Here is a 12,467-nt window from a genome sequence, read left to right on the forward strand (position 1 = left end):
CCCCACAGCGACCCCAGCCGCCACCCGAGCCACCAGATGCCCGGAGAGACACCGGAGGCCGCGGGGGGGCGAGGACCAGGGTAACCACCCCTTCCACCTTAAGCCGGACCGCAGGCCCTCGAGAGCCCGCGCCCCACCGAGGATGCCCGTGCCCGTCTGGGCCAGGATTCCGTCTTCACTGGAATAGGAGTGTTTCTGGAGCTGTCATCCTGAAGAATGGGGGTGCGGGGGAGCTGGCTCGGGGCGGCCACCACCTGGCAGACCACCTCCTGACCCTCCTCCATAGGATCTGAGCACAGCGCCCACCCCCCTCCTCTCCGACCTCGGTGTCTTTCCGTCCACCTGCAATAAACTCCGGGCCCGCTGTCTGGTGCTGTCTGTCTTGTCTGCTCAAGTTTGTGCGGGAAGCCTTTCCTGGCGTCTGGTCTTCGTCCTTCTTGCTCGGAGGGGCCGGGTGTGTGCTTCCCTTCCTTCGGGGGCCCCTTTTCTCGCACCCCCATCATGCAGTTCTCGGGGTGGGATGGGGGTGGGAAACAGGCTTATCCGCAGCAGGGCAGTTGAAGGTCAGACAGCGGGCAGAACTCCACAGGCTTTTGCATGCCTGGGCGCCCAGCCGAGGGCCCGCCCTCCTGTCACAGCACAGGGGACGGGCGGAGGGGTGGGATGGTTTCAAGCAAGAACCGGGGTTCGGGGGCTTGTGCTCAGTGTAATGACAAGGTCGGGGCCAGAGGCTACGCCGCTCTGAGGTGCCAGGATGCTGCTGGGAGGGGATGCCGCCTTCCTGGGGCCTGAGCCTGAGCGCGGGCAGCGAGGGTGGTGGGCGGCTCTGCCTCCCTGGGAACCACGGAGGAAGTTCTCAAAGCACCCGGCGGCCTTTGAAGACTATACCACCTCCCGGGGCCGGGCGGCTGGCAAACCCAGGCAGAGACACTGGTCCCGCTGAGGGAGGTAGTTGAGTACATTGTCCTCCCTAGAAGCCCGAGGCCTGGCTCTGGGCAGGGCACTGGGCCCCGAAGGCAGGAACAGTTTTCCCGTCCAGCCTCCTCCTTTGAACTGGAGCAGTGGTTCTCAACCTCGGCTGCCCTTTAGAATCACCTGGGAATCTTCTTAAAATCCTGATTTCTGGCCGAAACCGGTTTGGCTCAGTGGACAGAGCGTCAGCTTGCGGACTGGGGGGTCCCGGGTTCGATTCCGGTCAAGGGCATGTGCCTGGGTTGCGGGCACGTCCCCGGTGGGGGATGTGCAGGAGGCAGCTGATCGATGTTTCTCTCTCATCGATGTTTCTGACTCTCTATCTCCCATTTCCCCGAGCGCGCCTCCGGAAGGAAGGGGGACTCAGGAAGCCAGCAGCCATGTCCCGTTAGCGTAGGTGGTTAGGGGCGTTGATGTCCAGATTGAAATCCCAGCTCTTCCTCTCACGAGCTGCGTGACTTCGGGCAGGTCTCTCAGCCTCTGGCCTTGTAAAGTGAAGATGATGCTAATATTTATCATCATTTCTCTGAGGATTAAAGAAGCTAGTGAGCTTAGAACGGCATCATAATCTTTCTCTGTGTTCACCTCTGTCCCCGGGGCTTTAAAAACCAAAGGTTGGCCGTCGCCAGTTTGGCTTAGTGAATAGAGCATCGGTCTGTGGACTGAAGGGTCCTGGGTTCTATTCAGGTCAAGGGCACATTCCCAGGTTGCGGGCTGGATCCCCAGTTGAGGGAGTGCAGGAGGCAGCTGTTCAATAATTCCCTATCATCATTGATATTTCTATCTCCCTCTCCCTTCCTCTCTGAAATCAATAAAAAATATATTTTTAAAAAGATATTCATCATATTTCTCGTCCATGTCCCCCACTCATCTGTCAGCTCCACTGAGAGCAGGAAGTTTTTCCTGTTTTGTTCACTGCTGTGTCCCCGGTGCTTAAAATAAGGCCTGGCACATAGTAAACACTCCATAAATATCTATAATCATAAAAGTGTAATATGCTAATTAGACCAGACGTCCTTCTGGATGACCTTCCAGATGAAGCTGGGGCTGCAAGGGAAGCCCAGGTCCTGGGTGCCAGGGGGAAGCCAGTGCCAGCACCGGGGAAAGGAAGGCCTACTTTTGCATGAATTTCGTGCCTTGGGCCTCCAGTTGGTTAAATAAAATATTAAAACACAGTAACCTACCTGCCCAGCCAGTGTGGCTCAGTGATTGAATGTTGACCTATGAACCAGGAGGTCATGGTTTGATTCCCGGTCAGGGCACATGCCCTGGTTGCAGGCTCGATCCCCAGTGTGGGGCGTGCAGCAGGCAGTTGATCAATGATTCTCTCTCATCATTGATGTTTCTCTCTCTCTCCCCCTCCCTTCCTCTCTGAAATCAATCAAAATATAATTTAAAAGACATAGTGACCAAAAGAGAAGCTGAGGCACCTGTGAACCCCTCATTCCCATCCAGCAAATATATATAGGCAACTTTGCCCCGACTGATGAGCCCGGGGGCTTTCCTTCACTCTGGTTGGCTCAACCTGGGTCACAGAACAACCCAGAACCAACGCCTGTGCCAGCTGGTTGGCTAAGACTTGGGAAGGCGGGATTACTCTGAAGGTTTAGACCAATCAGGACCCGTCGCTGGATCTGACCAAAGCTAGGAGGCATCCTAACCCTGCAGCCCAACCGCGGGGCTGGGACTGCCAGGAGGGGGCGATGCTGAGCCGCCGTGCTCCTGGACCCTGCGGGCTCTCCCGGGCCCACCCCTGGATCAAAGATTTACGATTACAGCAGAAATAGACGTGGTTGCACCTGTGAGGAGCCTGCTACCAGAATCCCGCATCCTTTGTCTGCAATTCCAACTTCCCAAAAGCTCTGACAACCAAAAGATATTTTTTTTGGGGGGAGGGTAATTTTGGCCCCGTTTCATATGGTGGCAAATCTACTAATATGAATTATTTACACTCTTTATTTATCTTCGCTGGTGTGAGTTTTCACACATTTTGCTGCAAATATATCAACATATCTGATGGGAAGGAGGCTACGTTAGCCCTTGGGGGCGTTACATAATATACGCGTTGGCGCAGAATTATGTACGACTAAAATTGGAACGACTCTGAGTTCTCAGAGGCATCTGTCTCCAAGGACTTCAGCTAAGAGATTACGGACCTCCACTTGGGCATGCTGCCAAACCTAGATTCATCTTAATTATTCGCTCCGCATTTATTTAATGGCTTTGGGCCGAAACTCATTTTTCATTACAATATTTTAAAAATAAGACATGAAGCTCTTTTACTCAGTCCCCTTTGTTAATGCTGTTTCGATTTTTACCGTTGTGTGTCTGTGTATTTGAAAGTGTGTCTACATGCGACTGTATGAGTGTGTCCATGTGTGAGGCTGTGTGTCTTTGTGGGTGTGCAATATTTCTGTGTGTGTATCTGAGGGTCTGTGTGAGAGACTGGGTGTGTGTTTGATCATGTCTATGTGTCTGTGTGTAATTGTGTGCGTGTGAGGGTGGGTCTCTGTGTGTGAGAGGCGGCATGGCTCAGGGTTAAGTTTAATATGCTGAGCCCTAGCCAGTGGAGGGAGCGTCAGCCCATGGAATGAGGGGTCCCGGGTTCGAATCCAGTCAAGGGCACGTACCTGGGTTGCAAGCTTGATCCCCGGCCCTGGGCCATGTAAGGGAGGCAACCAATTGATGTGGCCTTTCTCAAACTTGGATGTTTCTCTCTCTCTGTCTCTCCCCCTCCCTTCCACTCTGTCTAAAAGTATCCTTGGGTGAGGATTAACAAAAAAAAAACCATCCTGAAATAAAGAGCTCATTTTAGGCGACTATCTCTGCCTCCGTTTTAGAATCTTAGTGGACTGTACAGTGTAAATTACTCAGTCTAGAAAATTTTCACTGTCCAGCAATACCTTATGTTTCCACTAGAGGTCGCCTGTCTACTTTGGCCAGAAAAAATTTTAAACTACATTTTTTTTTTTTTTTTTTTGCCATTTAATTCCTGGGAGTTCGCAGAACCTTGCAGACAAATACCAGTGGCAGCTAGCTTAGGCTCACCTCACCTTTACACAGAGCAGTGGTTGTCAAACTTGTTGGTCTCAGGATTCTTTTACACTCTTTTTAAAAAATATATATTTTATTGATTTTTTACAGAGAGGAAGGGAGAGAGATAGAGAGTTAGAAACATCCAAGAGAGAGAAACATCGATCAGCTGCCTCCTGCACACCTCCCACTGGCGATGTGCCCGCAACCCAGGTACATGCCCTTGACCGGAATCGAACCTGGGACCCCTCAGTCTGCAGGCCGACGCTCTATCCACCGAGCCAAACCGGTTTCCGCTACATTCTTAAAAAATTATTGTGGACCCCCAAAAGTGTTTGTGTTGGTGAGCTGTATCTATCAATATTTAAGTGTTCAGTTAAGATTGAGAAGTTAGAAAATTATTCATTAATTTATTTCAAAATAACCATAAAATTAATTGCACTTTTGGCAATTCTTTTATTGTGGTAAAATACACATAACATAAAAATTTACCCTTTTAACTATTTATTTATTTACTTACTTATTTTTATTTATTTTTAATCCTCATCCGAGGATATTTTTCCATTGATTTTTTAGAGAGAGTGGAAGAGAGAGGGAAAGACAGAGAAAAATATCGATGTGAGAGAAATACATCGATTGGTTGCCTCCTGCAGAGGCCCTGACCAGGGCCCGGGCTGGGGAGGAGCCTCCAACTCAGGTAGGTGCCCTTGACCAGAATCGAACCCTGGACCCTTCGGATAGAATGCTCCATCCAGTGAGCCAAACTGGCGAGGGCCCATTTTAACTATTTTTTAAATGCACGGTTCAGGGGCAGTAAGTAAATTCACATTATTGTACAACCATCACTACCACGTGGCTCAGGAGCGTTTTCATCTGCCCAAGCGAAAACTCTACCCATTAAACAATAACTCCCTGTCTTCCCGCCTCCCAATCCTTGGCGATCCCTGTTCTATTTCTGTCTCAACGAATTTGCCTGTTCTGTTTGCTTAATGCAAAGGGAATCACTCAATATTTGTCCTTTTGCATCTGCCTCATTTCACTTAGCGTAATGTTTTCAAGGTTCATCCACGTGGTAGCATTGTTACCGGGGAGCCTCCCTGGTTGCTAGGGGGTCCCCCCTCCCTCTTGTCACACTGGCAAGAAAGATTTCAGACAAGCGACAGTGGTGTGGAAGCCAAGCAGGTGACTTTATTAGAATACACTTGGCATAAAGCACAAGTGGGGAACTCAGCTAGTCTGAGCACCCCACCCACTGGGGTCAGGGCCCATTGGAGTTTTAAGGGTTATATATCTTTTTGTTGCAAGCTTTCAAAATATATATATATATATTGATTGATTTTAGAGAAAGAAAGAGGGAGAGAGAGAAACATCAATGATGAGAGAGAATCGCCAAAGCTGGTTTGGCTCAGTGGATAGAGCATTGACCTGCAGACTGAAGGGTCCCGGGTTCGATTCCGGTCAAGGGCATGTACCTGGGTTGCGGGCACTTCCCCAGTGGGGTGTGTGCAGGAGGCAGCTGATCGATGTTCCTCTCTCATCGATGTTTCTAGCTCTCTATCTCTCTCCCTTCCTCTCTGTAAAAAATCAATAAAACATATAAAAAAAATGATGAGAGAGAATCATTGATGGGCTGCCTTCTGCATGCCTCCCACTGGGGCTTGAGACTGCAACCTGGGCCCTGACTGGGAATCAAACTGTGACCTCCGGGTTCCCAGGTTGCCGCTCACCCACTGAGCAACACTGGCCAGGCTGTTGTAAGCTAAGGCGTTCCTCCGCTGGTGTGGGGATTAGCATATGGGGTTTCAAGCGTCCCCTTGTCACTGAAGTTTAACTGTTGACAACTTAGTCTTAGCAGGACCCAGGGCTGCTTGTTCTGACAATAACCCCCCTCCCCTGCTTTAGTATCTCTCTATCCTGCCTCACAGCACGTGTCAGAATTTCCTTCCTTTTTAAGCCTGAGTAATATTCTGTTATATGGATGCCACCCCACCTTTTGTTCACCCATTCATCTACTGATTTTTTTAAAATATATATTTTATTGATTTTTTACAGAGAAGAAGGGAGAGGGATAGAGAGTTAGAAACATCGATGAGAGAGAAACATCGATCAGCTGCCTCCTGCACACTCCCTACTGGGGATGTGCCCGCAACCAAGGTACATGCCCTTGACCGGAAGCGAACCTGGGACCCTTCGGTTCGCAGGCCGACGCTCTATCCACTGAGCCAAACCGGTTCGACCATCTATTGATTTTTTTAAAAATATATTTTTATTGATTTCAGACAGGAAGGGAGAAGGAGAGACTGACTGAAACATCAATGATAAGAGAGAATCATTGATCGGCTGCTTCCTGCACAACCCCTACTGGGGATCAAGACTGCAACCTGGGCATGTGACCTGGACTGGAATCGAACCTGGACCCTTAAGTCCACAGGCCGATGCTCTACCCACTGAGCCAAACCAGCTAGGGCTCATCTATTGATTTTCTTTAACTTATTGTATTTTAACACAAATAACACAGAGAAATGTTATGTTTTCCAAAGTGAAAAATCTGATGAGAAAAGTGGCATTATGTCCCTGGTTGATTAGAGCTTCGCCCTGATACGCCCAAAGTTGTGGGTTCGATGCCCAGTGAGGGCATCTGCAAGAATCAACCAATGAATGCATAAGTAAGTAGTGCAACACCTTAAAGTTTCTCTCTATCAATGAATAAAAAAATTTTTTAATTGGCATTATTTTACGTTTTTGAGAATACTTACCATCGGCTCAATAGACAACCAGTGGATTCTCAGAGTGGCTTCTGCACTCGCTGTGTTGCAATGTCACCCACTATCTCTTCTAGCCCCTGGGAAATCTGGGGGAGAGCCAGCCAAGTCATGAGCACGGACTTTTCCAGCCGGTTAATCCCCCGACCACATCACCCCGAAACTCATGTAGTTGCAAAACTGTCTTGAGCCTTCCGGGTCATCTGTACTTAACATCTGCTTCTGGGTATAATTTTTTTTTTTTACCATCCCGCCAGCACCATCTTGCTATGGAATCCCTGGATCATAAATAAAATAAAAAATAACCTGACAGTCATCACATACTCACATTACAATGATGTCTGTGGATATACTGCTGATAACGTATCAGTTCATCATCATCTTTGGGTAACAAACACCCAAAACCTGTGTGATGTATACATATGGACATTGATTTGGCACATGTATCTGGGGATTTGGCTGAGGGTCAGCTGGTTGTGGCTGGGTGGCTCTGCTGATCTTGGCTGGGCTCTCCCACGTGTCTGAGGTCATCTGGGGCTTGACTGGGTCTGGCCATGGATGGGTGGCCCAATGATCTTGAATGGGCTCCCTCAAGTGTTTGTGGGTGGGCTGATCTTGGCTGGCCTTGGCAAGTGCATCCAGTAGCTGGGACCAGAGGGCTATCCCAGGAATATTCTTCTCATGGTGGTGGCAGTGAGCCCCAGTGCACAGGTACCTTTCACGTCTCTGTATGTGTTCGATGTGCCGTCGTCCTATTGGCCAATCAAGTCACATGGCCAAGTCCAGTATAAAGGTGCAGAAGTACATTCCTTCCTAGGAGATGAGGTGGATAGAGTGAACACTTAAAATATTTTTACAAAATCGATTTATTTTGAAGAGTAATCTAATCTGTCACAGGTGGGGTGGGAGGTGGGGGATGGGAGAACCTGGATGTTGTGCCCAAACCTGAAATGAGTGTGTGTGTTGGGAGGTGGGTAGGTGGGTGGAAAGATGGAAACCCAGGCCCTCGGACCCAAACTGTACCCATTTCCTTCCTCATTTTGCTTCTCGGCCCAAACCGTACAGAGAGCCCATGCATACGCACTCTGTTGAAAATGCCAGCTGCGCTCCCACTTGACAGCCAGAACCAACCGCCGGCCACGTACGCGAGCCGCCTGGGACACCCAGCCCAGTCGAGCCTTCGAGTGAGTACAGCCCCAGCCAGCATCTGACCGCAATTGAGAGGCCCTGGGGGAGAGCTGCCCGGCCGTCCAGCCACGGAGCCATGAGAGACAATATAAAACATTTAAAGCTCCTCTGTCTGAGACTTGCTACACAGCAATATACCAATAAAACCGTGTTCCTGCCCGGCCGGGTGGCTCAATGGTTGAGCATCAACCTAGGAACCAGGAGGTCACGGTGCGATTCCCGGTCGGGGCACATGCCCGGGTTGCAGGCTCCATCCCCAGTGGGGGAGGGTGTGCAGGAGGCAGCCGATCAGTGGTTCTTTCTCATCATGGATGTTTCTATCTCTTTTCCCCTCTCCCTTCCTCTCTGAAGCCAATAAAAATATGAATATTAAAACAACAGCCCTGTTCGTGAGGCAACCCTCAGCCCGTGGGCGGTGGGAGTGGGCGGATAAATGACCCAGCGTCTCCGTCCTCTGAGGAGACCATTGTGAGGCACAGCAGCCTGGGTCCCCAGGCCCCTGGGATAGACCCCACCAGCTCTCAGCAGCAATCTGCTCGAGCACCCCCGTTGTTAGGCTTCTTCCCTCTCTTGTTTCACGTTCCTCACTGGTGATTTCTGGAATTACCTCCTAGATAAACTACCTGCCCTCAAGTTTTTATTTTGAGTCTGCTTTTGAGGAAATGCAAGCCAAGACAGTGATGATGATGATGATGATGATGATGATGATGGAGAAGGGAAGGAGAAGAAGGAGGAGGAGAAGGAGGTGGAGGAGGACGAGGGGGAGGAGTCCGGCTGCTGTGGCTCAGTGCTCAGTGGGTTGAGCATCACCCCATGCACCAAGAGCTCACCAGTTCGCTTCCCCGGTCAGGGCACATGCTCGGGTTTCGGGCTCCATCCCCAGAGGGGGATGTGCTGGAGGCAGTAGATGAATGTTTTTTCTTTCTCACATCAATGTTTCTCTCTCTCTCTCTCTCTCAATATATTTTATTGCCTTTTTTTTTTTTTTTACAGAGAGGAAGGGAGAGGGATAGAGAGTTAGAAACATCCATGAGAGAGAAACATCGATCAGCTGCCTCCTGCACACTCCCCACTGGGTATGTGTCCGCAACCCAGGTACATGCCCTTGACTGGAATCAAACCTGAGACCCTTCAGTCCACAGGCTGATGCTCTATCCACTGAGCCAAACCGGCCAGGGCTCTCTCTCTCTTTTTTAAGCCGCTCAGTTCGTGGCCCTTTGTGTCAGCAGCAATAGGACCCTCATCGAGGCTCCTTCCTCAAACCAGGTCCTGCATGTTTCTGTTGGGGCAGAAAGAGAGTATGTGGGGACTCGCAACAACCATAAGAAATATTAAGCATGCCCTGGCTGGTCTGGCTCAGTGGATAGAGTGTCGACTTGTGGACTAAAGGGTCCCGGGTTCGATTCAGGTCAAGGGCACATGCCCAGGTTGCGGGCTCAATCCCCAATGGGGGGCGTGCAAGAGGCAGCTGATCAGTGATTCTCTCTCATCATTGATGTTTCTCTCTCTCTCTCTCTCCTTCTCCCTTCCTCTCTGAAACCAATAAAAATATTTTTAAAAAGAAACATTAATAAAAAAAAAGGAAAAGAAATATTAATCATGCTCTGCTAACCGGGGGGGGAAATGCATCCCTTCCTCCGCCTCCGGGAGCGGCCTATTATCCTGAAAAGATGGGTGTTAGGTCTGATCAAATCATCGAATCGAGCCGAAACTGGTTTGGCTCAGTGGATAGAGCCTCGGCCTGCAGACTCAAGGGTCCCGGGTTCGATTCCGGTCAAGGGCATGTACCTGGGTTGCAGGCATATCCCAGTGGGGATGTGCAGGAGGCGGCTGATCGATGTTTCTCTCTCATCGATGTTTCTGCCTCTCTATCTCTCTCCCTTCCTCTCTGTAAAAAATCAATAAAATATATTTAAAAAACAAAAAATAGACTATTCATCAGCTTTGATGTACCAAAGTGAGATTTATTCTCTTAATTTATCTGTTCTTAGGTGTGATCGATGTTCTCTCTCATCGATGTTTCTGACTCTCTATCTCTCTCCCTTCCTCTCTGTAAAAAATCAATAAAATATATCAGGCCACTTCGCAACGGACATTCCACTTGCTCAGACCGCATTCCACTTGCTGGGACCATTCTCTCTTCCCCCGGAGTTTCCAGGAATCCGGACCTGCACAGAGAATGCTCCGCCCAGAAAAAGCCCGCCTAGGGTCCTTTAACCCCCCCCCCTTCCCCGTCTGTGGGTGCTGGTGCCATTTGGGGGCTCAGCCCACCGGGTATCCAGATGAGCTAATCCATTTATAAGCCCTCACCGCTTTGGCCTCGGGCTTCCGCCTTCCGGGACCCTGACAATCAGCAACCTTGTTTGCAGAAACCGGAGGCGCCAGCCTTTGCATACCCGCCAGCTCTTTGCATACCCGCAGCCCTTTGCCAGCCCCTGTCTGCACACCGTTTTTATTCCTTTTGCCTGCTTCCCCACGTCATCTTCATCCTTCTGCCCAACATGAGCAGCTGGCTTCTGGGGAGCAGATTTTGTGGATGCCCCGCTGCCCTCCCACGCCGCGGGCAGGACAGGAATAAACACTCACATAGGAGTCAACCCTGTCTCTGCTGAACTGGCTCCAGCAGCGGCAGGCAGCCCGCACCCCTGGATTGTCGGGTTACACATTCTGGCAAGCACCAAGGGCTGCAAGCAAGGGGCTCCCCTGGGGCGAGCATCCGGGATCCCTCCTGCTTCTTGGACTGGGGGTCCCTGGGACTGAGGCCTGGGCTCCTATTCCAAGGGCTGCCAGGAAGTTTCCTGTGTTGAGTCCCAGCCGCCGCCTCCGCAGTCCCCACTGTCTTACCTGAGATCTAAGGTGAATCAAGCGTTTTGGGGTGACAGGAGGAGGAATCCAGCGTGTTTGTGAGGCAGGGGAAGCGCTTACTGTGAGCGGCTTGGGGGAGACGTGACCGCCTCTCCTCTGGGCCAGCCTGATCAGCCGTCCCTGCCTGGTCTCCCAACCCCTAGCCCAGTGGTTCTCAACCGTGGCTGCACATGAGAATCACCTGGGAATCTTTTTTAAAAAAAATCCTGATTTCTGGGCCTCATCCTCCGGAAATTCTGTTTCTTTGTTACTAATATTGTGGCCCCCACCCCATAACAAAATAAAAAAAATATTAACTATCTAGGTATTTTAGAATAATAGGATACTAAAATATTAATTAATTTGAATTTGCCTACTTTTGGATTTTTACTACAGAGAATCTAGAGGATAGATTTGAATCTGTTAATAAATATGCCTTATATTTTACTTGAAATAGATCTCTTCAAATGTGAATGTATTACTAATGTGAGAAATGCTAAGTATTTACTTGCCACCTAAAATTTAAGGAAAAATTCCAACTAATTGGAAAGAAATTGTATGGTTGTGATAGTAGAAGGCATGTGGTATGGAGATGCCTTTTGAAGGGAAAAAGAAAGTCAGGCCGAAACCGGTTTGGCTCAGTGGATAGAGCGTCGGCCTGCGGACTGAAAGGTTGCAGGTTCGATTCCGGTCAAGGGCATGTACCTGGGTTGCGGGCACATCCCCGGTGGGAGATGTGCAGGAAGCGGCTGATCGATGTTTCTCTCTCATCGATGTTTCTAACTCTCTATCCCTCTCCCTTCCTCTCTGTAAAAAATCAATAAAATATATTAAAAAAAAATAGATACAGAGGCAGAGCTGCCTCAAACAGAGTGTCAAACTGCATCGGGAAGGCCGGGGAGGGTTCGGGGGCGGGAGGTAGGGGGGTAAGAGATCAACCAAAGGACTTGTATGCATGCATATAAGCATAACCAATGGACATAAGACACTGGGGGATAGGGGAGGCTAGGGGACTGTCTAGGGCGGGGGGGAAAAAATGGACACATATGTAATACCCTTTGTAATAAAAAATAAAATTAAAAAAAAAAAAGAAAGTCAGTTTTTCTAAAGCTGAGTGGTTAAGAAAGTCTGTGAAAGTTATAGAAGAATTGTAAAAAGAAATCTTAAAGGACACTATAGGTAATCTGAATGATAAATTCAATTAAATAAATGAATCTAAAGTAAGCTAATTTAGAATTTGGTTAGTCCTTTTCCAGTCTGTTAAAATAAAAAAAAAGTTTTTCCTGTATTTGCCCAGGAAGCAAAAGTTCTATCCATTATTGAAATAATTATATATTGTGTTGTTTTAATCAGGTACTTAATTACTTAAAAAAAGTGATCTTAATTGTGGGAACTGAAGTTTTGCTAGTCTATGTTTGCGTTTAATACATTTTTGTCACTTTGAATGAATAAATAGTCTAATACGACTTAATAATAATGATGATATGCCGGGAGCCGGTCCATCCTTGCTGTTTCAGGGACCTGGCATATATGGCATACTGTTCTTAATATGTTTGCTCACCTTCTTGGCACTATGTGTTTTAACCAAGGTCACCTCTCCGAGAAAGGTTGTTTCCCCAGGTAGGGATTTTCCCCTGAAGTTAGGGAGGGAATAAAACCTCTTAACTA

Source organism: Myotis davidii, unplaced genomic scaffold (assembly GCF_000327345.1).
Source record: "Myotis davidii unplaced genomic scaffold, ASM32734v1 scaffold566, whole genome shotgun sequence".
Taxonomy (NCBI): Eukaryota; Metazoa; Chordata; class Mammalia; order Chiroptera; family Vespertilionidae; genus Myotis; species Myotis davidii.